At 44.9% G+C, this 24,696-nt stretch overlaps 1 pseudogene; it reads left to right on the top strand.

The window, feature by feature from the left end:
* The first annotated feature begins 7,862 nt into the window (after positions 1 to 7,862).
* Positions 7,863 to 9,495, top strand: LOC136176889 (chromodomain Y-like protein pseudogene; annotated as a pseudogene).
* Positions 9,496 to 24,696: the final 15,201 nt, after the last annotated feature.

The following is a 24,696-nucleotide window of genomic DNA, read 5'->3' as shown; positions in this document are numbered from 1 at the left end:
AAGTAATAAGTTTTTGAGAACCCAAAATGTTAGATAAAATTTTATATAAGCAAATCATTTGTGTGCACAAAACTCTATATTTTCTGCAAACAGCATTTTTCACATGCAAATAGGGCTGTTAGAGCTTTAGCTAATTAAGCAGTGCGTGCAATTCAATGCTTTTTGCAAGCACACATGGGAAGTGATCCTGGTGTAGCTACAGAAAACATTGACAAGAGTGGCTGGAGTCACTGTTTGCTGACAATTGGGCGGCTCGGTCTCCTTGCATGCTGGAACTCTCTTAAGAGGTGGAGTCCACAGTATTTTCCAGCAAATGATTGGTTACAACCACTGCCATCGCATGAACTAGGTTTACTCCACGCTCCAACTCACGCATGCTGAAAGTTCCCTGATGGTCCAGTGGCTAAGACTCTGCGCTCCCAATGCAGGAGACCTGGGTTCAGTCCCTGGCCAGGGAACTAGATCTCACATGCTACAACTTAGAGTCCACATGCCACAACTAAACACCCCACGTGCCGCAATGAAGAGTGAAGATCCCACAGCCAAATAAATAAAGATTTACTTTTCCCTCTTTTTTTTTTAATTGGAGGATAATTGCTTTACAATGCTGTGTTAGTTTAATAAATGTTTAAAAAAGAAAAACTCACATATGCCATTCAAATTAGCATCTCAGCGTGGCTTGGAAGAAATGGTCTGATGGGTAGATGTAACCGCTCGAAGCTCCTCAGGCGTCCCAGAATCTACATTAAAGAGGAAATCAGCAGCTTGCTGCAGTTCGGTACTTGAGTGTAATAACGACTCTATTTACCAAGCAATGGACATAGGCAGGAGGTAGATGCCTTCCACCCCCACCCACCCTCCACCCTTGCACCCAGGGTAAAGAGACTGGAGATTCATTCATTCCATGTGGACTGAAACTCCAAGACAGGAATAGTAGGGCAATTAAGGGAGAAAGCTGGGCCCTGCCCAGGGCACGTATTTCTCGTTCTTGAAGTCTGGAGACTTCCCGGACCACAGATGCACAGAAAGTTTCCTTGGAGGTCAAAGACGAGTGATGTCAAGGGGTGCTCTGCCCACAGGCCCTTTGCAGTAGAATCCATCTTGGCTAAGAGGACTGCACACAAGGGAGGATCCTGAGATAAGCCAAATACAGGCTGTGAACCCGGCAAATCAAAATGACTGGCCAAGGGAAACCCAGAAGAAATGCCCCAGAAAGGTAATTCAAACTGCCACAAAGGCACCACCCAGTGACTCTCTCTGAGCCCGCCCATGTGTCTATCCACACCTACGGTACTCTTTTTCTCCTAAGAAGTGCTTGACTTGCTTTACTACTTCCTGTCTTTGTAGGAATTCTTTTCCGCAAAGCTGAAAAGCCAGGGAGGGCCCTTGTCACCAACCACTGGTCTAGTGGTCAGGATCTGGAGCTCTCACCGCTGGGACCCAGCCTCCATCTCCAGCTGGGAACCCAAGCCCCACTTCAAGCTGCCGCAGGCCGAGGCTACCCGAGTTCAGGCAAGAGTCAGGAAGTCAACAAGGATTTGCACAGTACCTTAGGATCAGTGGTTCATCACTAGACCTAAAGGGGCAAGGATCACTTCATAGAAGCAGGAGAGACAGCTACACAAAAAGGAACACCCCAACAGGAGTTGTGACCTTTCAGTTAATAAAGGCAGCCAACCCATCATGATTCCGAAGTAGAAAGCCAGAAGAATCAGTACTCTGACTCTGTTCGCCTCTTTCTCTCTGGTGTCTTGCCAGCCTAATCCATTGACCAAGCCCAGCTGGAAAGCAGAAGGCATCTCTTGATTCCATCTATGCTGGTCAACCTCCAGGCACAGGGCAGGACTTAGAATAGTCGTAAAGGCCGGATCAAAGTTACCCTACGTAGATTCCTTGGAGCCAAAGATTCTGCAGCTATCGGGCATTTTCTTTTGTCTCCTATTTCAGGACTTCTAATCTTCAGAACTTCTCTAAGAGCTACAACACAATCACACCCTGTCTAGCACTATTCCCCAGCCTCAGTGGAAATTTTCATGATTAACAATAGTTGTCTTAAACTATAGGGATCATTAAGACCTCAATAAATTTAGTGCACAATGCTAATATGGAAATGGTTACAGGTTCATCAATGGCCATGGACTTGATTGGTTTAGTTTATCCACTAATCATAGACCCAAGCTATTACCTGCATAAAAGAAGCCCAAAGGGAACAGAGACCTCCTCTTCTCTGCCTCTTTTTCATTAGTTTCGCTTTCTTAAATTCTTTCGACCATGCAGCACAACTTGTGGGATCTTAATTCCCAGATTAGGCATCGATTCCAGGCCCTCAGTGGTGAAAATGTGAAATCTTAACCTCTGGGCTACCAGGGAATTCCCTAGTTTTGCTCCTTTAAAATGCCTGTTTATATTTAAAATAATCACCATCTCACAGTTCAAATTTAATTGCTCAATATTTATTTAATGTGTGCTGTTTTTTTTTCCCTCCCTGCCTAAACTACAAGCTCCCTGAAGGCAGAGAATATGTAGAATGTTTCGTTGGTAAAGAAGGCACCTGCAATTAAGAGACCTGCGTTCGATCCCTGGGTCTGAAAGATCCCCTGGAGAAGGAAATGGCTACCCACTCCAATATTCTTGTCTGGAGAATGCCATGGACAGAAGAACCTGGTGAGCTACAGTCCATGGGGTTGCAAAGAATCGGACACAACTGAGCAACTTTCACTTTTCTCAGGGTCTCAATAAGCACTCCTCCCATGCATTAATTCCCCAGTAATTTGCAAGTTCTGGGTAACCAGCGTTTATAGACCAATCTCTATTCACTTAGAACTCTGACAAATTCTAAGACTATTTGAGAGCAAAAACCAACTATGCTTTATCTCAGGCCCTTCCACAGTGCAGAGCACAGAGCCTTTCCAAAATACTTAGTAGTAATTACTCTGGAAGGTTACAGAAAGGAAGAGAGTAGAAGGGAAGCAGAGAGGAGAGATAGCTAATTGTGTTCCTTGTTGTAAAGACACTCGTTGCATTAGGTACGTGGGCAGTTGTTAGATACAAAGCAAGCAGAGGGACTAGAAAATAACTCGATCCATAACCTAACCCATACAGTATCACCTAGATGCTGTGAAGATAATTGGCCTCTGGGTATTTCAAACGTGGTCTTTGTCCTTCCTTTTACAGATGGTTCTGTACATCTCTGTGTATAATAAGCCAACTGGATGGGGGTGGTGCTATGATTCAGATACGTGCATCCTAGGAGCCATAAAGGGAACCCAAATACATCTATAAACACCTTGAGAGCTTGTGCAATAAAGAAAACTTCCTGACAAATTAGTCATGGCCTCAGAATACAAAGCTAATGATACATCAACTCACTGCTATAACCAGCAAACACAGTGAGAGAATGGTGTTAGACTGAAATTAATCAACCTAACACAATCTGGAATTCGGGGGAAATTTTTCTTAAGGAAGACATTTTTTAGAAGATATTAAGACATAGCTTCATCTGTCCATTTCATCTGGTCCTGCAAAAACAATCTCTGAAGTCAACAGCAGCCCTGAGACTGATATCAAGCAGGACTCTGTGGGGCCCCTGGGCACAATAGCTTTTCTCTGTCTTCCATTTCTTGATTACAGGAAATGGGCTTTATTCAGCCTCTAAGACCTTCACTTCAGTTTAGTCACTCAATTGTGTCCAACTCTTTGCGACCCCATGGACTGCAGCATGCCAGTCCTCTCTGTCTGTCACCAATTTCCAGAATTTCTTCAAACTCATGTCCATTGAGTCAGTGATGCCATCCAACCATCTCAACCTCTGTCATCCCCTTCTCCTCCCACCTTCAATCTTTCCCAGCATCAGGGTCTTTTCCAAAGAGTCAGTTCTTCACATTAAGTGGCCAAAATATTGGAATTTCAGCTTCAGCATCAGTCCTTCCAATATTCAGGACTGATTTCCTTTAGGATGGAATGGTTGGATCTCCTTGCAATCCAAGGGACTCTCAAGAGTCTCCTCCAACACCACAGTTCAAACGACTCAGTTCTTTGGTGCTCAGCTTTCTTTATAGTCCAACTCTCACATCCATACATGACTACTGGAAAACCATAGCTTTGACTAGATGGACTTTTGTTGGCAAAGACCTTCACTGAGTTCCGAAGGGCAGGTTCAAACAGATGCTAATTAGGGAAGGGAGGGGCTGTAGAGACTTGGAGGAACTGTCAAGAAATAATAGTGCAGCCTTGGGGCAGAATCCTGGTTCCCCATCAAGGGATACACATAGCAATATCTTCAAGCTATTTTGCAGAAACTGAAATTCAGGCCAGGTGGGAGAAATTAATGGTATGATGCCCACAAGCACCAACACCCCAAACCAGCTGAAACCAGAAGGTTGACGATGCTGACTCCCACTTACCTTACCACCAACCATCAGAAGAATGTCCATGAGCTGATCACGTCTTTAAACCATAACTATAAAACTCCTCACTACCCTCTCCAGGTCAGAACATGCACTTTTTTATTGCTATGCCAGGCAGAGGGGGCCACAGTGGGCTAATGCCTCCTCTGTCTGGCCTAGCAATAATGCTCTTCTTTTCTACTTCACCCAAAACTCTATCTCGGAGATTTAATTCAGTTTCAGCATATAGAGGCTAGATTTGACTTCAAGATCTTACTTTTCCTTAAGCACAAGACTTGTCAACACAGCCACTATGATGTCAAGCAAACTACATTTGAAAACAAAGAGGTTTTCAAGGAAGGTTGTTGGTGCCATTGTTAGTTGCCCAATCTTGTCCAACTCTTTTGCAACCCTATCTACTGTAGCCTACCAGGCTCCTCCATGGGACTTCCTAGGCAAGAATACTGGAGTGGGTCACCACTTCCTTCTCCAGAGGATTTTCTTGACCCAGGAATTGAACCCATGTCTCCCACATGGGCAGGCAGATTCTTTACTGCTGAGCCACAGAGGGAAACCGAATGCAAGGGCCGGGGGGGAGGAGGAGGTTGGGGGGGATTGCAGAGTAGGTGACGGTGGCAGAAAGCTATTAATATGGCAATCATTCACCTAAACACGATCAGTATTTCATGCAATTGTATTGCAATGATTTATCATAAGTCATTATAATTGCACTGTCCAATATGGTAGCCCAAGCCACATGCAACAATTTAATTTAAACTAAAAATTAATAAAATTTAAAATTTAGTTCTTCAGTTGCATTAGCCACACGTCCATCCTCAACAGCCACGTGTGGCTACTGGCTGTCCTATTGAACAGATAGACATAGAACATTTCTAACATCATAGAAAGTTATTTTAGATGGTGCTACACTTTAGTATGTTACTAAGCCTTCTGGCAACATATCCTCTTGGCTCAAATTGTGTTACCATTTATATAGATAACAGTTTATATTCTGCCTGGCATCTTTTTCCTTTATGGTGTCTCAAAAGACCATCATGTTTATGAGCAGCTAATGCTTTTACACGTTCTTCTATATGAAGTTTGTACTAAATATTACCTTGGATACTAATTAAGTGGAATTTGAAGCTAAAAACGCATTGGCACAGTTACAGTTAATGGCTTAATCCTTTAGCACAAGAGACAACTTCAAGAGCTTGTTTGAAAGATTTTTATTGAAGCACAGGGAATGTCCTGCTTCATTATCCATGAGCATTGTCTATTCTGCTCCCTCTGGGAACTGTGCCATCGATGTGTCCTTCAAGTACCTGATACTTAGAAAAAGTTTCCAGGTCTTTGCATTTCTTGCTATGAGAGTAAACTGCTAATAAAAGGGAGATGGTTATTTTTCCCGATAATTCTAGAATCACCAAGATCTGTACTTGATTTTTAATCTCTTTCTTAGAAATTAAACAATTAATTATCTTTCATTTAGGAAGGCTGTCAGTAAAAATAAAAATGATTGAGTCTTCATTCTGCACTCAACCAAGACTCAACTCACTTTCTTTTCTTCGCCGATGCTGCTCCTCTGAAGGGAACACCTGGACTCCACCGGGGCTGGATCCCGGATGCAGAGTCAACCATTTAGATTTCTGACAGACTGATCCAGCATGTCTCAGTTCCCCGAGGACCCGATGCGTCTGCTTTCTCAGCCAAAAAGGAAAAAGGGGGCCTCCCCCTCCTCCAGCATGGAAACTCCAAAGAAATCAAGCACAGACAACACCAGAGACTCCGGATGAATATCCACATGAACCTACCACTCAGCAGATTCGGGGCTATCCTTGAGAGACCAGGCACGATCCATCCCCATATCCTGTAGAAAACGCACAACACGAGCCACTCGACAGGCTGCTCTCCCAACCTGGGGACAAATCATGAACGTCTGTCACCCAGCTCAAGATACAGCTGCGTCGACAGGACATGCTCCTACTCCTGAAAAGGTTTTCATAGCTGTCCTTGCTCTGCTTGCTTGTCAGGCAGTCCTGTCTGCTCTCAGCTGAGGTTCTGCAAGCTCTTGTGTCTGAAGGTGTATTCCTGATGGATCCGTGGAGAGAGATGTACTCCCTGTACCCCTTCCCCTCCACCACCTTGTGCTTCTCAACTCTTTGACTGTTAGAAATAAGGCTGCTCTGAACATTCAGGTTTGTCCTAGGTGAGTAAGCAGCCAGTGCACACCAGTAAGACAGGACCTCATGGAAACCACAGGAAATCCCACCATGTCAACAAAGACTGCCCCCCAGGGGTACATCTCCGGCTGGCTGACCCTGCTAGTCCATTAGGAACACAGGGACTGTGGTGAAGCACACAACTCATTCCCCTATCCTCCAGCGCCAGCAACCTCAGTGCGAGACCCTGGGAACTAGATGGGTAGGCATGATTCCTCAGGGTTTCCTCCAAGAGCCTGGAAGCTTGTGGTAGCTATTCATGGAAACGAATTCCACCATGGCCTCAACTGTGAGGAGACACACAAAGGAGCTTCTGCCAGGAAAACAGGATGAGAAGCAATTTGTGAGGGTGCATGTTGAGAAGCCCTGTGCACATGAGGCTCACACACCACTGGGCAGGCTGCACCCCTTCCTCCCTGGGAATACTAGTCAGTCGCAGGGGGTCATTTCCTTCTTCGGGTCATCCAGCACAACCCAAAGCATGCATTTGTCTGCCTCATCCACATCACCATGTTAAAACTGAAGCCTGGGTATCACATCTGGGGAGGTGACAATTAGTCCTCGAATTGAAACCAGACAGTGCCAAGTAGAGCCAGAGCAAGTGTATGTATTCAGTGCATTCTCACAGTTGAGGACAGGGGTTTTAGACTGGAGACTAGAAAACTGAGGAGAGCTAGATGAAGACTGAGAAAAGGAGGTGGGATGGAAAAGTTTTCTCATAAGTGGCCCAGAATTGAATGGCCTTCAAGGTGCATTTCCTCCTACCAGTTGAGGGGGAAAGGGAAATGATTCTCATTTCCACAGCCTAATTATCATGGATGAATTTGAGGCAGGAAAACAAAAAGTAGATAATAATGTAACGTGAGACAGACTCGAAGGAAAGGCTGAAACCTGGCTGTGAGGCAAGGTTTGGAGGAGACACACTCTCCCTGCCATGTGGCCCATCTGTGTTGAAGTAGAAAGATGAGGATAGCAGGTGAGTTTGGCGGGCTCTTTTGGATGATGAAAAATGCCTCATTTCTCCCAGCAAATCAACTGAGCTGCTCCCCATCCACCCTCAGAGGTTTCAGGATGAGGCTTTGTGATGCCAGCCTCGTGGAGGCCTGCCATTGGCTGGTAAAGTGACTAACTGACATCATAATCATAAGGGTGTGGTCCCCTACATATAGGGGTGTTCAGGGGCTTTGGAGCAGACCACTGGGAGTCTTCAAAATGGCCAGGGGTGCCTCACTGGCCCTGCCCAGAGTGGGGAGCCATGGCCTCCGAGGAGTTGTATGAGGTTGAAAGGATCGTGACAAGAGGCAAACAAGAAAGGGAAGACAGAGTATTTGGTTCGCTGGAAAGGCTGCGGCAGGGAGGACGCCAGCTGGGAGCCAGAGCAGCACCTGGTGAACTCCGAGGAGTGCGTCCACGACTTCAACCGGCCCCACACCGAGAAGCAGAAGGAGGGCACCCTCACTAGAGCCAAGCGGACCTCCCCAAACAACGGCCAGAAGCAGATCTCCAGATCCACCAACAGCAGCTTCTCCAAGGCCGCCCCCAAGGCCCTAGTGGTGGGCAAGGAGCACAAGGCCAAGAGCAGCCCACTGTTTACCCCCAGCCAGAAGTTCCAGAAGAGCTCCGCGCAGGGCCTAGCCACCTACAAGAACATGGACCTGGCCCAGTCGGGCCACAGGATTCTCGTGCCCAAGAGCCCCATAAAGACTGGGACTGTGCTGGACAGCTTTCAGGATGAGAGCCCTGAGAACCCGGACCCCATGGAGCAGGGGCCGGAAGACACAGCGGCCCCAGAGGCGGAGGCCGAGAAGCGGATCGGGGCCCTACTGAGCCCCGGGGCAGAGCCGGTGAGCATGGGGAGCCGGCCCTGGATACACCCGTTGTTGCCACGGGCGTCGGGCCCTGTGAAGGCCGCCATGGCCACGGGGCTGGCCGTGAAAGGGAATGGCACATCCCAGTTGGTGGACACGCTGACGGCCAATTGCACGAGCCCCCTGAAGACGTCAGTCATGGGAGTGAAAGCTGGGAAGAGGAAGTTCATCAAGGACAGGCAAGACCAGCCCTTCGACAAGCAGCTGCGCTTCAGCGTGTGGCAGAGGGAGAGCGCCTACAGGTACCGGGACATCGTGGTCCAGAAGCAGGACGGCTTCACCCACATCCTGCTGTCCACCAAGTCATCCGAGAACAACTCGTTGAACCCGGAGGTGATGAAGGAGCTGCAGAGCGCGCTGAGCATGGCCAACGCCAACGACAGCAAGCTGGTGTTGCTCAGCGCTGTGGGCAGCGTCTTCTGCTGTGGCCTGGACTTTCTCTACTTCATCCGGCGCCTGCCGGATGACCACAAGAGGGAGAGCGCCAGGTTGGCAGAGGCCATCAGAAACTTCATGAACACCTTCATCCAGTTCAAGAAGCCTATTGTCGTAGCTGTGAATGGCCCAGCCATTGGGCTAGGAGCATCCAACCTGCCTCTCTGTGATGTGGTCTGGGCCAACGAAAAGGCATGGTTCCAGATGCCCTATACCACCTTCGGACAGAGTCCAGATGGCTGTTCCACCGTCATGTTCCCCAAGATTATGGGAGAAGCATCTGCCAATGAAATGCTGCTCAGAGGGTGGAAGTTAATGGCACAGGAGGCGTGCAGCAAAGGGCTGGTCTCCCAGGTGTTCTGGCCTGGGACCTTCACCCAGGAAGTCATGGTTCGCATCAAGGAGCTCGCCTCTTGCAACCCCGTCGTGCTGGAGGAATCCAAGGCCCTTGTGCGCTGCAACATGAGGCTGGAGCTGGAGTGGGCCAATGAGCGGGAGTGTGAGGTGCTCAAGAAGATATGGGGCTCCGCGCAGGGCATGGACTCCTTGCTCAAGTACCTGAAGAGCAAGATTGATGAGTTCTGACTGTCCGGCCGCCCGACCTCACGGCCTGGGCCAGGCTCGTACCGAGCTCCCTCTGGGAAGCAGGACTTGAGACAGACAAGCTATTTATTGCCAAGGAGTTCTGAAGTACTGTAACTTTAAAATAAATAACTACAAAACTAAAAAAAATAAAAATAAATAAATAAAAATGGTTGATAGAGTACAAAATAAAAATAACTTCACTGGTTACCAGTGGGTAGGAGATGAGGGAAAATTAGAATCAATCTGTAAACAGGCACAAACTTTCAGTTACAAGAAGAATAAATTTTGAGGATCTAATGCACAACATGGTGACTACAGTTGATAACACTGTATTATACAATTGAAATTTGCTGACAGTAGAACTTCAATATTCACATAAGCAGACACAAAGATTTGTCAACCCTCTCAATAATGTATTTGGATTGCATGGTGAAAAGATTCTGTTTTAGCAACATGATTAAATGGAATGCTATGAAAATTGTTTTAAAAATAACTTCACCAATGATTGTTACAGTAATTCTAATTCCTGTGTTTACAAGATTCTCACATTTCCAAATAAAGATTTAAGGGCACAAGGCATGTGGGGAGTGTTGGAACAGTAGATTGGAATAAAAAGAGCTATTTTTGGTTGTCTTAGTATGCCTTTCCTTATTTTCTTTTCAAAATTTTGCTTACATATGGACGCATGAAATGCATGTGATATGGTTTTGTTGTTGTTTATTTGTTTTTTGGATGAGTGGCAGGGGCATGTTTTCTGTTGGCCTCACTGCCTGCAGGATCTTAAGTTCCCTGACCAGGGATCAAATCCCCTTGCAGTGGAAGCACAAAGTCTTAACCACTGGACTATCAGGCAAGTCCCATCATTTTAAAACAGTGTCTCACGCCCACCTCCAGCAATTTACTAATTTCTGAGAAAATTGTCCCTTTAAAATTCCCTTGAGGCAGGAGCTTGGTATTTTTTTCTTTATTCTCCTCACATGGTGGAGAGTAGAAAGAGGAGGAAGCTCTTCTGTGTCTCTTCTTATACGGGCACAAATCCCATCTTGAGGGCTCCATGCTCATGACCTAATTACTCCCAAAGACGCCATCTTCAAATGCCATCATAATGGGCATTAGAATTTCAATGCAGAGATTCTGGAGTTCAGTCCATAACATTCAGTCCATAGCAACAGGCTTTGGTTTTTTCACTGATGGAAGGAAGAGTTCAAACTAGAATATACTGCCAGCTTCTTACATTGAACAGCAGCCTTTAGCTTCCTATAATTATAGCAACTCACTCTCTCAGCAATAATTTAAAACTGCACTTTTTGTACTAAGAGTTTGTGGACTATTCCTACATGATAAATAAGGGGGCCCAAATGCCTTTAATCATTTAGAGCAACGAGAACAAAAATCAAGCGGCATTAAATAAAAACAAGATCTATGAGTTGCAACTCAGAAAAATTTTCTATCAGTGACTTCAGAACTGAAGATGTAACAAAAAACTAAGGTTGGTCCCAAAGCAAAGGAAAAAATTGTTTTCAGGCAGTTTAGAAAATAATTCACTAACATGAGCAATCAGCACTGAGGAAATATCCTTTGCTCAATCTATACCAAAGATGAGAGAGGAAGAATGAGAGAAAAAAGGATAGAAATCATTCAATCAAAGAATACGGAATCAAAATAGTAGAGGAGAGAACGCTATAAAGGGACCTTAGTCCAGCTTTTTGCAAACCAAATCAGCAGTAGATTTTTCTAATAAAATTTTCAAGCAAAATGAATCATGCTTTTAGCATTGTCTGTATGGGTGCCAGATTGTTTAGAAGAAAACTACTATGCAAATCCAAGATAGAAATAAATATCATCAATGATGCCTTCTATAGATTTTAACAGTAGAAAAAATGCCATTATCACTTGGATGAGCTAATCTTCCTCTCTAGAAGACAATGGTGTGATTCAGAAATGTAATATCTATTCCTCCTTTCCAAAAAAATTTTATTTAAGTATAGTTGACTTTTAATTTTTTTTCCCACTGCACCATGAGGCATGTGGACTTTAGTTCCCCAACCAAGAATCGAACCTGCACCTCCTGCATTGAAAGAACAGAGTCTTCATTACTGGACCACCAGGGAAGTCTCATTCCTCTTTTCCTTCTATATCTTAGCCTCAATTCAGGTCTGAAAGTTGGCTATACACACACAAATGTGCAGAGATTTTAGTAACTGGAAATCTATTGTTACTAGGCACGAAATGGATGGTATGGTTTGTATACCTGTGTCTGGTTTCATTCGTATGGTTCCTACTCACTGAATCAGGTACTCACTCTCTTATTTTCACTGATATTTTCCCGTAGTCCTCAATTTCTCATTATGTTTTTGTAGCGCTTCAGTGGACTTTAGCAGTAATCAGTCAATTCCATTGTCTCTGTAGGCATCATTCTTCCATGTCAGCTGTGATGATTTTCCCTTTCATCAGGACATTTTCTACCTGCTCACCAGTGAAATCGTTTGCAACCAGGCCACCACCTTGCTCCATGGGCATCAGTAGCCAACCCACAACTCAAGACAGGGTTCGCTTTGCCCACCAGAAAGGGAGCTATCCCGTCCCAAACCTTCATCTTTTTGCTGTTTTCTCGGAGCATTCTCAGGACCACTTAGGTGAGTGTGGATCTTCTGAGAAACAGGTGTCAAGACAGGATCTGAAATGCAAGAGGAACAACATAAGGTGGGAGAATCTTCAGATGAGAAAGCAGAAATGATGCTGCAAAAGGAAAAAGAGGAGAAGCGGCCAGGAAGAGATCTCAACTGCAGCATGATTCCAAGAAGGTTCAGGCAGCCTGCTGGGATGTCTCCAAGCCAACATCTTCTGCTGGAAGAATCCTGTGATGCTGCCAGCACACACTATCCTTCAAAACATGCAGTACACACTTAGGAGCTGGGGAGCAGCCCAAAGCAATGTGGGTCTGATGGACTCCCCTTGGTGGTACAGTGGATAAGAGTCCACCTGCCAATGAAGGGGACATACTTGTCAGGAGCCGGTGCTTTGCAAAAAGAGGAAGCACAGTGATGAGATGCCTGTGCGTCCCAACGAAGTGTGGCCCCTGATCACCGCAACCAAAGAAAGTCTACACACAGCAACGAAGACACGGCCAAAAATAAATAATTAATAATAACAATAATAATAAAAGAAATGCTGTTTTGACATGATTGTAGCAGTGGATCCAGAGAGGCCGCATCTGGGATCATCATTACACTGCCCACAACAAAAGATCTCAGTGGCCCATTTTCACCTTTTTCCCCTGGCTCTCCCCCCACAAGACCACCAGCACCACCAAAACACACAGCAAAATTTAGAGATAAGCCAGATAAAGGAAGGATCAGGGAGGTGAGATTTTAGAGGTACCAAGAGACCCTCTTGCACTCATCCAAAAGTCTCTAGTCATCTATTTGCCTGATGGAATTCCATTAACCCAAGGTGAAAATAGACCTACTTCCCCATGAATAATGTGAACGTGTGGCTCTTTTCTTAAGGCTGTTTATGTTTTATGGCTGATCTCTCAGTGAACTAAGGAACAGTTAATGGAGAAGAAAGATCTTTTTTTAAAAAAAAAAAGCCCTGACTATAAAACTAAGCTAAGTTTTGCATTGCCACGAACATGCTGTCCAACCTTGGGGATGTTAAATAACATCTGTAGGATTCATCAGGGGGCTGAACATTGAGTTACAAAAGTCAGTTCTCAGCATTATGTTCATTTGGGGGGATACAGTCATCACCCTATAGGAGCTCAGTCGTGACAGAGCTTTGAATTGAATGTTCTCCATGCTACTCTCAGCTTTAAAATTATATGATTTCACAGCTTTTCTTAAAAATGAACTTTAATTTTGTTAATTTAGTTGCTGGAATAGCTGTATATAGCACGTCACATAAAATCATCTAGGGACTGGATAATTCTGTAGGTTTGGGGTAAATAAGATTTGTTATCATTAAAGCAAGTGTGTCTGTGCTAAATCACTTCAATCATGTCCAACTAATGTGACCTGATGAACTATGGCCCACCAGGCTCCTCTGTCCATAGGACTCTCCAGGGAAGAATACTGGGGTGGGTTGCCATGCCCTCCTCCAGGGGATCTTCCCAATCCAGGGTTCGAAACCAAGTCTTGGTTTTCCAGAAATTAGTCATAAATTTTTAAAGAATAATTCAGTCCTAATTCATTTCTTACTACTATATACCTAATTGATTGAAATTTCTATAACAAGGCTTCTATCACCAAGGTTTGAGGGTTCTACCCATCATAGAATGGTTTTCAGCTAGGATTGAATTCATGATCTTTCATTTCTCTTTCTCCCTTGATTAGCAGTAGTATGTCGGGAAAATAACTTGAAAGCTTTTAAAATCCTGTATGATGAGGCACTTCCATATAGATAAACTCTTCCTTGTCCAATCTTATATTTCACCTTGACCCAGCATCTCAAGGCTCAGTCCCGTATGTAATGCAGATCACGCAAGTACATGTTAGGTAAGTCTTGATATTCCTTCATTTTCTCTTAGCTGGTCCAGAACTTCCCTGACCAGGTTATGCTGTAACTTCACCCTAGTTATTAGTCTGGTGACCAGGATGGAAGGTCCTGAAAGGGATGCTCATGTCTTGCAAGGCACAGACCTCTGCACTACCTGCACTATCTTTAAGCAACAGAAGACCATTAGTCTACAAGGGGAACCTTTAACGGTTTTACAGTAGCCATAAATGGGTCATGTCTGTGGGCCCAGAGGACCTTTAACCAGGGAAGTTTCTTTTAAAGACCCATGGGTTCACAAGGATAATCCAGGAAAATCTTTCCATCTCAGGATTCTTAACCTTAATCTCATGTGAAGAGGGTTCATTTTGCCCTGGGTAAGGTCAGGGTCAGACAGACTAAACTTGAACCTTTGCTATAAAAAATTCCCCAGATTTGAGACACACCGTTTTCAAAGAACTCAAGCCCTCTGTGTCTCCCTGTGCCTGGAAAATCGAGCTCTTCATTGCTGCTGCCGATGCTAAGTCATTTCAGTCGTGTCTGACTCTGGGCGACCCAATGGACTGCAGCCTGCCAAGCTCCTCTGTTCACTTCTACTTCATCCAAAACTCTGTCTCCAAGATTCAATTTAGCACCGGTGCACAGAGGCCACATTTTCTGCATCGGTACCCGTGTTGGACATCTAAACTATAGAGTTTTAAGATAATAAACTTTTGCTGTTGTAGGCCACTTAAGTTTGTTGCAGCTTTGACTCTGAAGGGTACTTGATTATCAGTTTTTGCATAAATAGCTCAAGTATAGCTGTACCTGCTTTATCTGCAGCTTGAAGAAACAGTTTTTATTTTAACATTTATCTCTGTCACCTAATGTCTGTATCAAGGACAAACAGTCCCATATACAGGATGATTGAAAGTACTTTTATCTATGGGCTCCCCTGGTGGCTCAGTGATAAAGAATTCACCTGCCAATGCAAGGGACTTGGGTTCGATCCCTTATCCGGGAAGATGCCACATGCTGCAGAGCAACTAAGCCCAAGCGCCACAACTACTGAGCCTGTGCTCTAGAGCCCAGGGGGCTGCAGCCACTGAAGCCCTCACCCCCGGGAGCCTGGGCTCTGCAACAGGAGAGGCCACCTCAGTGGGAAGCCCTTGAACTGCAACTAGAGATTAGCCTCTGCTTGCCGCAAGTGGAGAAACCTGTGTGCACAGCAACAAAGACCCAATGCAACCAAAAATAATCACCATCGTCATCAATTAAATTACTTTTAAGTACCTTTATCTAATCCAACCCTAAGCTGTTTGGGGCTTAGGCACAGCCCCTTCCCTAGACCTGCACCATACTTCCATCAAAAGGGAGTGCCTCCCTGCCCCCACCCTACCATCTATCTTTGGACCTAATGTTAGCCTCTGAAAATCATCATATTTATAAAATGTTGGGTGGTAATCATCAAGAAATTGTATCATTTTTAATTTTCCAAGGGATTTTAGTAGTGAAATCATGCATGTAAGTTCACTGTTAACTTCTAGAGCAGAGTTACTCTATAGCACTATTGACATTTTGCACCAGACAACTATTTGTTAGTGGGGGTCAGGGGGCATTGCATGTATTGTAGGAGGTCTAACCGCATCCTTCACCTCTGCCCATGAGATGCCAGTACCAGCCCCACAGTCTATCTCCCCTTCCCTGGAGTCACCGCAATCAAAGATGTCTGTAGGCACTGTCAAATTTCTCTGGGGAACAAATTACTCCCCACCTCTCCCTATGAACCATTGTCCTACAGACAGATATATGCAACGCAGAACTGACAAGGTGCTTGGGCATTCTTCAGTCTTGCAATCTAATTTTAAAAAACAGAAAGGACTTCTCAAAGAGGTTATGTGACTTGCCCAAGTTAGTGGCAATGCCTACTTATACATCTACCATCTCCCTGGAGTGCCAGAATAGACCATTTGAAAACTAAACATTTTTATGAGTATTAATTAGTTTCTAGAGCTTCAGTCACCTCTGCAGACAACTCAAATAAAGCCCTGCAGGTTGACCCAGTTTTCTTATCCTTCCGTGGATTTTTTTTTAAGGTTTCATCCTTCAGAACTTCTGTGGCTAAAATTGCCTCTAATAACGGATGTCAAGAAAGCGTTTCTGCTAATTAGCAGGGGTGACATGACAGGGCTCTATGGAGCCACAGAGGTAACTCCACCACAGACATCTCTCTCCTTTCCTTCGGCAGAAACACCTTCTTCCTCCTCGTTCTCAGAGGATGGAGGGCAGAGACTGAGAAGTCCTTCCCTTCTGGGATAAGGAGGTCATTCTTCCCACTTCCTCAGAGATTTGATCATTAATCAGCCGTCATTTGCCAGGGGTTGGTTGGTTTTGTTCATTTGTAGTTCCATTTTCACTGGGTAGGAAAAAACATCAGTAGCAGTCATGGAGGCATCTAGGTGGCTCCAATTTTCATTCTTTCTCAGATTTTAAGGCATAACAATGCCAGTAGAATTAATTCAATTGCTTTCTCTGTTTTTCATACATCACTCACTCACACGCTCCTGTGTTAACACACACTGAGAGCAGAGAATACACATTTACATAGGCATCCACCTACACAGGAAGAAAAATATGCTGTTTTTTTTTTTTCATTTGTATCTTTTATCTGTGGTTTTTGGATCACTCTGAAAGCATATTTAAAGAATACCAGGAGGGTGAGACAACCAGCCTTTCTCGAAACGCTAAACATTAAGCACCCTGAGGCATCTGCTTCAGTCCTCGGAAAACATGGGAATTCGCTAAATGATTAACCAACAACCTAATGAAATTTTGATTTTTCTGTTTCATGGTGGTGGGGAAAACTATACACATTCAGTAGAAACTGTACTTGGGAGCTTGTTTGGAGGTTCTAGCGGGGGAGAGTAGCTACTTGTATACCTTTGACCAAAGACAGGTCCTCCTCTATTGGGAATGGTCATCCTCTTCGGTCAAGCATGTAGCTTCGGGAGGGATGCATGCCGAGCAGTGAGGGAGGAAGGGGACACTCGCCCAGCCAGCCAGATCAGCCACATCAACCCTGGCGATCAACAGGGTGACAGATGTCATAACCAGATAGTCCGCACATCCGAAACTGTACTTGGACTTTTGATCTTTCCCCAGGCTGGTGACCTGCTCTCTCGAGATGCTGAGCAGCTGAAGTTCCCAGCAGCCCCACCACCACGAGGGTGAACAATTGATACACTTAGAACCATTCTGCACCCAGACAAAATGTGCCCTTTCCCACTTTCAGTACAGTATTTAATAAATGACATGAGATATTCAACACTTCATTATTAACACAGGGCTTGTATTAGGTAATTTTGCCCAAGTATAGGCTAATGGAAATGATCTGAGCACGATTAAGGTAGGGCTGGTCTAAGCTTTGATATTCTGTAGGTTAGGGGTATTAAATGCATTTGGGTTGGGGGGCTGCATCAAGCTGCTTGTGGGATCTTTGGGATCTTAGTTCCCCAAGCAGGAACTGAACCCACATCTTGGCAGCAAGAGTATGAGACCCAACAACTGGACCACCAGGGAATTCCCCCAAATGCATTCTCAACCTAACAATGGCTTATGGGAATATAACCTCATCATAAGGAAGACCTGAACAGAGGCGAAGTAACCTATACCACTCTAGCTACATTTTACAGTGCAGGAGATGAAATCCAAATTGTGGGAATGCTTTCTCCATGGCCAGAGAGCTGGAAAGACGTCAGGCAGGCCCTATTCCAGTTCCCAATCACTACCTGACCCAGTGCAGTTTCTACTACACCACGCTGTCGATCTACAGCATATACTGGCTCATCCTTCCATTTTTAGCTCCCATTCCCACAAGGATGACTGTTTTTCTCAGAATCATTGGAATGATGTGCATGTCTTGGGTGATGGTGGCACAGCCCAGTGATTCTTCTGATGGTTGGTAAAAAAAAGAATAGGAAGATTTGAGCTCAGAGAGGAAAAAAAGGAGCTTTGAAAAAATAAAATTTCTCTTCCAAGGATGTTGTTTCCCATCCCTGGGACTTCAGGTGTCCAAGAGAACCTTCCAGGACACAAAGCCTTGCAGATTCATATTTGGAATGTTCCCACACAGATTAAGCAACCGTAACTGGTCCCTAGGTCCTCTTTCAACCTGAAGACCAAGGATCAGTACCGGAAAACCCCTTCCTCTCCACGTCCCTTCCTGTCTTTCATGGTTGGGCAACTGGGCTTTCATCTCTAGCAAATTGGGGAGAGACCCAAACACTCCCTTGGTGGGAACAAAAGCCGGTTAAAGGACAAACAATGAAACTGCCTTTCACACTGACAAGCTTCACATTTCACTCCTCTTTCCCCTTTCTCCACGCTTTGCTTCATCTGGGAAGAAAACTTATTTTTAAAAGCACCAAACCCCCTTTGTGTCAGGGAGCCTGGCCGGATTGATAAATCAGGGAGGTCATCTTAATGGGGGTGCTGTCAGCAAACGCCTGCCTTGAAACAAATCAATGTGACAAAGGAGAACGTTCAAGAGGCCCCTGTGTCCTGTAAGAGAGAAGGAACAGGAGATTCGTTTCCACAGCAATATTGGACTGGACTGGGCCCCAAGGAACCTGTCTCAGAACTGGAAAGGGCTGTTAATAAGAACATCAGACTATCCGGTCGCTTCCCCCCTAAAGGCTGGGGGAATGGTTTGCACGAGCCTCTGGGCACCCCTGGTTCCCCCATTCCCAGGCCTCCCCGTTTCCTGTCTGTGTTCTGCTGGGCTCCAGGTGTTGCTGTCTGCTCCGACACATGTCTGGTTGCCACAGATGTGCTGGGTTTAAATAAGAATCAGATCGCTCTCGTTCGTCTCCAAGCAGACAGTGCCATTTGTCAAACTCAAAACTGCCCATCAGTGTAAAGGATTTGAGGAGAGCTGGAGGATTGAGAGAGGAACAAGAGACTGGTGTGGCGCATGAGCCTCGGAAGAAAACCGGTTTGATCCATCAACTGCGAGGCAGACCGGGTGCCCTCCTCCACCTCCAGTAAATCCCCGCGGAGCCTGCCTGGAGCAGCTGTCTTGCACCCAGACCGGGCAGGCCAGTGAGGTCCATCCAGATAAATGCAGAAGTCTGGTCCGTCCATTTCAAGGAGGAGCATTTCCATTCATTGCCCTCTGCTCTGGGAGTGAAAAGTGAAAGCTGCTCAGTTGTCTCTGACTCTTTGCGACCCCATGGACGATACAGTCCGTGGAATTCCCCAGGCCAGAATCCTGGAGTGTGTAGTCTTTCCCTTCTCCAGGGGATCTTCCCAACCCAGAGATCGAACCCAGGTCTCCAGCATTGCAGGTGAATTCTTTACCAGCTGAGCCACCAGAGAAGCCCAAGAATACTGGAGGGGGTAGCCTATCCCTTCTCCAGAGGATCTTCCCGACCCAGGAATCAAACTGGGGTCTGCCGCATTGCAGGCGGATTCTTTACCAGCTGAGCCACAAGGGAAGCCCCTGCTCTGGGAGCCTCACTATAAAAACCAGATCCCAGTATCGTATATTAATGCATAGATGTGGAATCTAGGGGGAAAAAATGGTACAGAGGAACCTATTTCCAGGGCAGGAATAGAGATGTAGATGTATTGTGTGTGTGTGTGTGTGTGTGTGTGTGTGTGTGCAGGAATAGAGATGTAGATGTATTGTGTGTGTGTGTGTGTGTGTGTGTGTGTGTGTGTGTGTGTAGGGGAGGTGCGGACTCAGAGGAAGGGGAGGGTGGGATTAATTGGGAGATTGGGGCTGCTGTACCCACGTGGCCGTGTGTAAAAGAGATAACGAGCGGGAAGCTGCTGCGTAGCGCAGGGAACTCAGCTCGGTTCTCTGTGATGACCAGAGGGGCGAGGTGGGGGAGTGCTGAGAGGGAGGTCAAAGACGGAGGGGATGTATGTGCACATGTGGCTGATTTGCTTCATTGTACAGCAGAGACTAACAGAACATTATAAAGCAATCATATACTCCAATAAATAAAATAAAATAAATTTCAAGTCTGGACCAATAAGCAAACAAACACCCTGACTCCAGTCTGACTCTAACCTAGTAAGAGGGTGGCCTCCCTCAGCGGGGGTGCCATCAGGGTAACCCACACACAGTTTACCACCAAATACTGTTGGCCCCAGTCTCCTGCACACGCAAGGCTCTCTGGCCACTCAGCGACTTCACTGATGTTGTTTCCAAGAGACTCTCTCCCCCTGAACTATGTACTACGACACAGCTCTTAAGGAGATTTCAAATTGCTGTTAGTCTGTGTGAGTGATTTTAATTAAATGCTCATCAAACTTGCTTTTTTGTTTTTTTCTGGGCTCACAGTTAAAGTTCATTTCCAAGCCTCTCACATAATCAGGAAAAGCCATGAGCCCAAACTCTGGAAAAAGGAATACAGGCAGAAGTGCTTTTTGCCACATCTAAGCCTGACCCATGAAAGGCCAATTCAACTGTCCTCATTCCTTCCTTCCCTTACCTACTGGCCTGAGGCAAAAAAAAAAAAAAAATCTCAAAAAGGATTTCAGGAACCCCTCTACTTGAGTCCCTAGAGAGAAACCTGGGTCCAGGGATGTGACTGTGGGGAGCAGAGATTCTCCATCAACCTGCATTAGACCAGGACAGGCGCAGAAACACAAACCTTTTATTAAGTTAATCCATTGAGATTTGGGAGCTGCTTGTTAAAACAGAGGCTACCCCAGTGAACACGGGCTTCCCAGGTGGCGCTAGTGGTAAAGAATCCTCCTACCAATATAGGAGACTTAAAGACACACAGAGTCGGACACGAATGAAGCAACTTAGCATGCCACACCCTGATGAATACAGTCCAGCAGGAGAAAGATTTATGTCTGCTGTCCTCCGCTGCGATCAGTTTGAAGGAAGCCAAACCTTAAGTCACTTTCATACCCCCAGCCTCAGAGAGAAATCATGCCATATAACCATTTGGAGAGGATGAACTGGGGAAAGAAGAATACAGAGACATCTGTAAAATATTGTAATATGTGCTACTGCATGTCATATGGTAAAACTAAATTAGCTCTATGGAAGTGAAAGTGTGAAACTCATGTCCAAATCTTTGCAACCCCATGGTCTGTAGCCTGCCAAGCTCCTCTGTCCATGGAATTCTCCAGGCAAGAATACTGGAGTGGGTTGCCATTCCCTTCTCCAGGAGATCTTCCACATCCAGGGATCAAATCCGGTCTCCCAAGTTGCAGGCAGAGTCTTTACCATCTGAGTCATATAGTGGAGGTCAAGTGTGCAGTGAAGAGAGCACAAAACAATTGTTTAGGACCAGGAGAATCTGGTAAGTCTTCAGGGAAGAATTACAAAAGATAAGTAGAATTGCCACAACTAGAGTAGAGAAAAGGACATTCGAGAAAGAAAAATCGGCTGGTTAAGCAAAACTGACTTGAATTCTATGGCTCTTCTGAGTGGCAAGTGGTAACCCAGGGGAACAATCTTTTTTAATGGTTAAAGTGGTAAATGTCATGTTATATATTTTTACCACAATTTAAAAATCCTTACCATCATGGAGCTTATAATCTAGGAGAGAGAGAAAGATAATCAAATAAAAATATAAAATAAAAAAGTACATTCTAGATCAGCTTTGGGTCCATCTCTATTATACAGATAAGAATCCAGAGGATAAGAGACAAAAGATAACAAGGATTTACTCACTAGGACTCTCATGACTCACTCTTGGGTCAATTATTTTTCCACTGAGCCAAGTATTAGCGTTAATCGCTCAGTCATTTGTGACCCCATGAACTGTAGCCTGCCAGGCTCCTCTGTCCATAGAATTTTCCAGGCAAGAATATTGGAGTGGGTAGCCATGCCCTTCTCTAGGGGATCTTCCCAACCCAGGGATCAAACCTGGGTCTCCTGCATTGCAATAAGATTCTTTACCATCTAGGTCACCAAGGAAACCCCCACTTCCTTTTATTATCACTATTATTTATTTGGCTGCATCAGGTCTTAGTTGTAACAAGCCAGTTTAGTTGCTCCAAGGCATGTAGGATCTTCCTGGACCAGGGATCAAACCTGTGTCCCTTGTTTTGGCAGGCGGATTCTTAACCACTGGACCACCAAGGAAGTCCTGAACTAATCTTTCTTTTTGAAGTAGTTCTGCTACCTCTATTTTAACTGAACCATTTGATAATACACTTGAAAGAGAACAAGTTCTGGAACCTGAGTTCAGATTTCAGCTCAATTGCTTCCCAGAAGTTGGATCTTGAGATTTCCTTCTCAAATGGAAATAACAAGACCTGCTTCACAAAGATTAGCTGTAATTTGCTACATTTACCTCCAGGTACAAAGTAGGAAGATGATGTAAATTAGCTCCCTTTCTAAAAATAAAGGTGTTTTGGTCTTGTTTTGTATTTAAGAAGTTAAATGATCTTTACTGGAGTTTTAAAAAATCAACTGTGGCAGTCATATGAAAAATAGATTTGAAAAGTAGAAGATTGGTGTTAGAGATTAGATAAGAAGTTACTGCACTAAGGGATGGTGAAGGGTCCTCCCAGAGACCCTGGGAACTCTGAGTGGCTTTAGTGGTAGAAAATTAGTTTGACGAAAACATTTGGATTAGCCAATGAATCACCAGAATACTGGGCATAATTGTGCCATGCAAATGTAGGTAAAACTTAATTGTGGTTGGGGAAGTTTTAAAATTGAATCACAACTATATATTTCAATTCAGCATGAAGGATTTTCATGGTAGCCACAGAACATTGCAGTACCAGAGAATCTTTGACTTCTGTTATCATTAATATCAGTCTCCGAACTTCCCTGGTGGTCCAGTTAAGAATCTGTCTTGCAATGTAAGGGGGCAAGGGTTCAAACCCTAGTCGGGGAACTAAGATCCCCCATGACACGTAGCATCTAAGTCCAAATGCTACAACTAGTGAGCCCACACAGTCTGGAGCCCACATGCCGCATCTAGAGAGCCCGTGCGCTGCAACAAAAGATTCCCAATGATGCTGTGGAGGTCCTAAGTACCACTACGAAGATGCAACACAGCCAATAAATATATAAAAAGATTAATATCAGTCTCCTGTGGGTACCCTCTGACAGTAACCGATGAGGAAGTATACAAGGTCATATACCATAGCATCGGGAAAGCTGAGAATGCAGCAAATAATTGGAAGAATTCAGCTAGACCAGAAGAGTGCAATCCTATAAGACACTCTTGAGCTTTAAGCCTTCCCAGAGCTTCTTGTTACCTACAGAAAAGCTTCTGGGATGGTGATTCTTAGACCTTGTGCGTCTAAATCACCTGAACCATTAAAAAGGCACATTCTTATTCTGGCCTCACTCATGACCTATTGAATTGTCATCCCAGTAGATAAGACAGGAATTTGCACCATGAACACCGCTTCCTTCTCCCCTACCCTGTGATTTGTGATTAACACAAAAGTTTCAGACCCACTAACCTGAAAAATAAACTCACGGTTCTCAACATGATGCTTACAAATCCTTCATAAACTTGCCCCGATTATTAACATTTTTTTAAAAATTTTATTGGAGTGTCGTTGTTTCACAGTATCATGTTAGTTTCTGCTGTATAGCAAAGTGAATCAGCTATGCATATACATATGGCTTGGGGGTTTAATCACTAAGTCGTGTCCTACTCTTGCGACTCCGTGGACTGTAGCCCACCAGGCTCCTCTGCTCATGGGATTCTCCAGGCAAGGATACTGGAGTGAGTTGCCATTTTCTTCTCCAGGGGATCTTCCCGACCCAGGAAATGAAGCCGGGTCTCCTGCACTGCAGGCAGATTCTTTACCAACTGAGCTACAGGGAAGCCCCATGCATATACATATAACCCCTCTTTTTTGGATTCCCTTCCCATTTAGGTCACCACAGAGCATGGAGAAGTGTTCCCTGTGCTATCCAGTAGGTTCTCATTAAAGTATTAGTCACTCAATTGTGTCCAGCTGTTTGTGACCCTGGATTTCCTGCATTTCTGGCAGATTCTTCATTGTCTCAGTCACCAGGGAGGTGGCTCAGACAATAAAGAATTCACCTCCAATATGGGAGACTCAGTTTTGATCCCTGGGTCAGGAAGATCCCCTAGAGAAGGGGATGGCTAACCACTCCAGTAGTCTCACCTGGAGAATTCTACAGACAGACGAGCCTGGCAGGCCACAGTCCATGGGGTTGCAAAGAGCCGGACACGACTGAGTGACTAACACTTTCAGGTTCTCATGAGCTGTCTGTTTTGTATACAGTAGTGTGGACACGTCAATCCCAGTCTCTCGATCCATCCCACTTCACCTCCCCCACCTTTGGTGTCCATATATTTCTTCTCTACATCTGTGTCTCTATTTCTCTTTGCAAATAGGTTTATTTGTACCACTTTTCTAGATTCCACATATATGCACTAATATATGACATCTGTTTTTCTCATTCTGACTTACTTTACTCTGTATGACCATCTCTAGGTCCAACTACATGTCTGCAAATGGCGCAGTTTCATTCCGTTTTATGGCTGAGTGATAGTCCATTGTATTTATGTACCACATCTTCTTTATCCATTCCTCTCTTCATGGACATTCAGGTTGCTTCTATGTCTTGGCTATTGTAAACAGTGCTGCAATGAACATCGTGATGCATGGATCTTTTGCAATTATGGTTTTCTCTAGGTATATGCCCTAATTACCTTTTTTCCTCATTATTCTCTCCCACTTGTGTTCTAGCATACAAAT

Source organism: Muntiacus reevesi, chromosome 10, assembly GCF_963930625.1.
Source record: "Muntiacus reevesi chromosome 10, mMunRee1.1, whole genome shotgun sequence".
Taxonomy (NCBI): Eukaryota; Metazoa; Chordata; class Mammalia; order Artiodactyla; family Cervidae; genus Muntiacus; species Muntiacus reevesi.
Note: the sequence above shows the minus strand (reverse complement) of the source record. Positions and strands in the feature narration are given on the sequence as shown.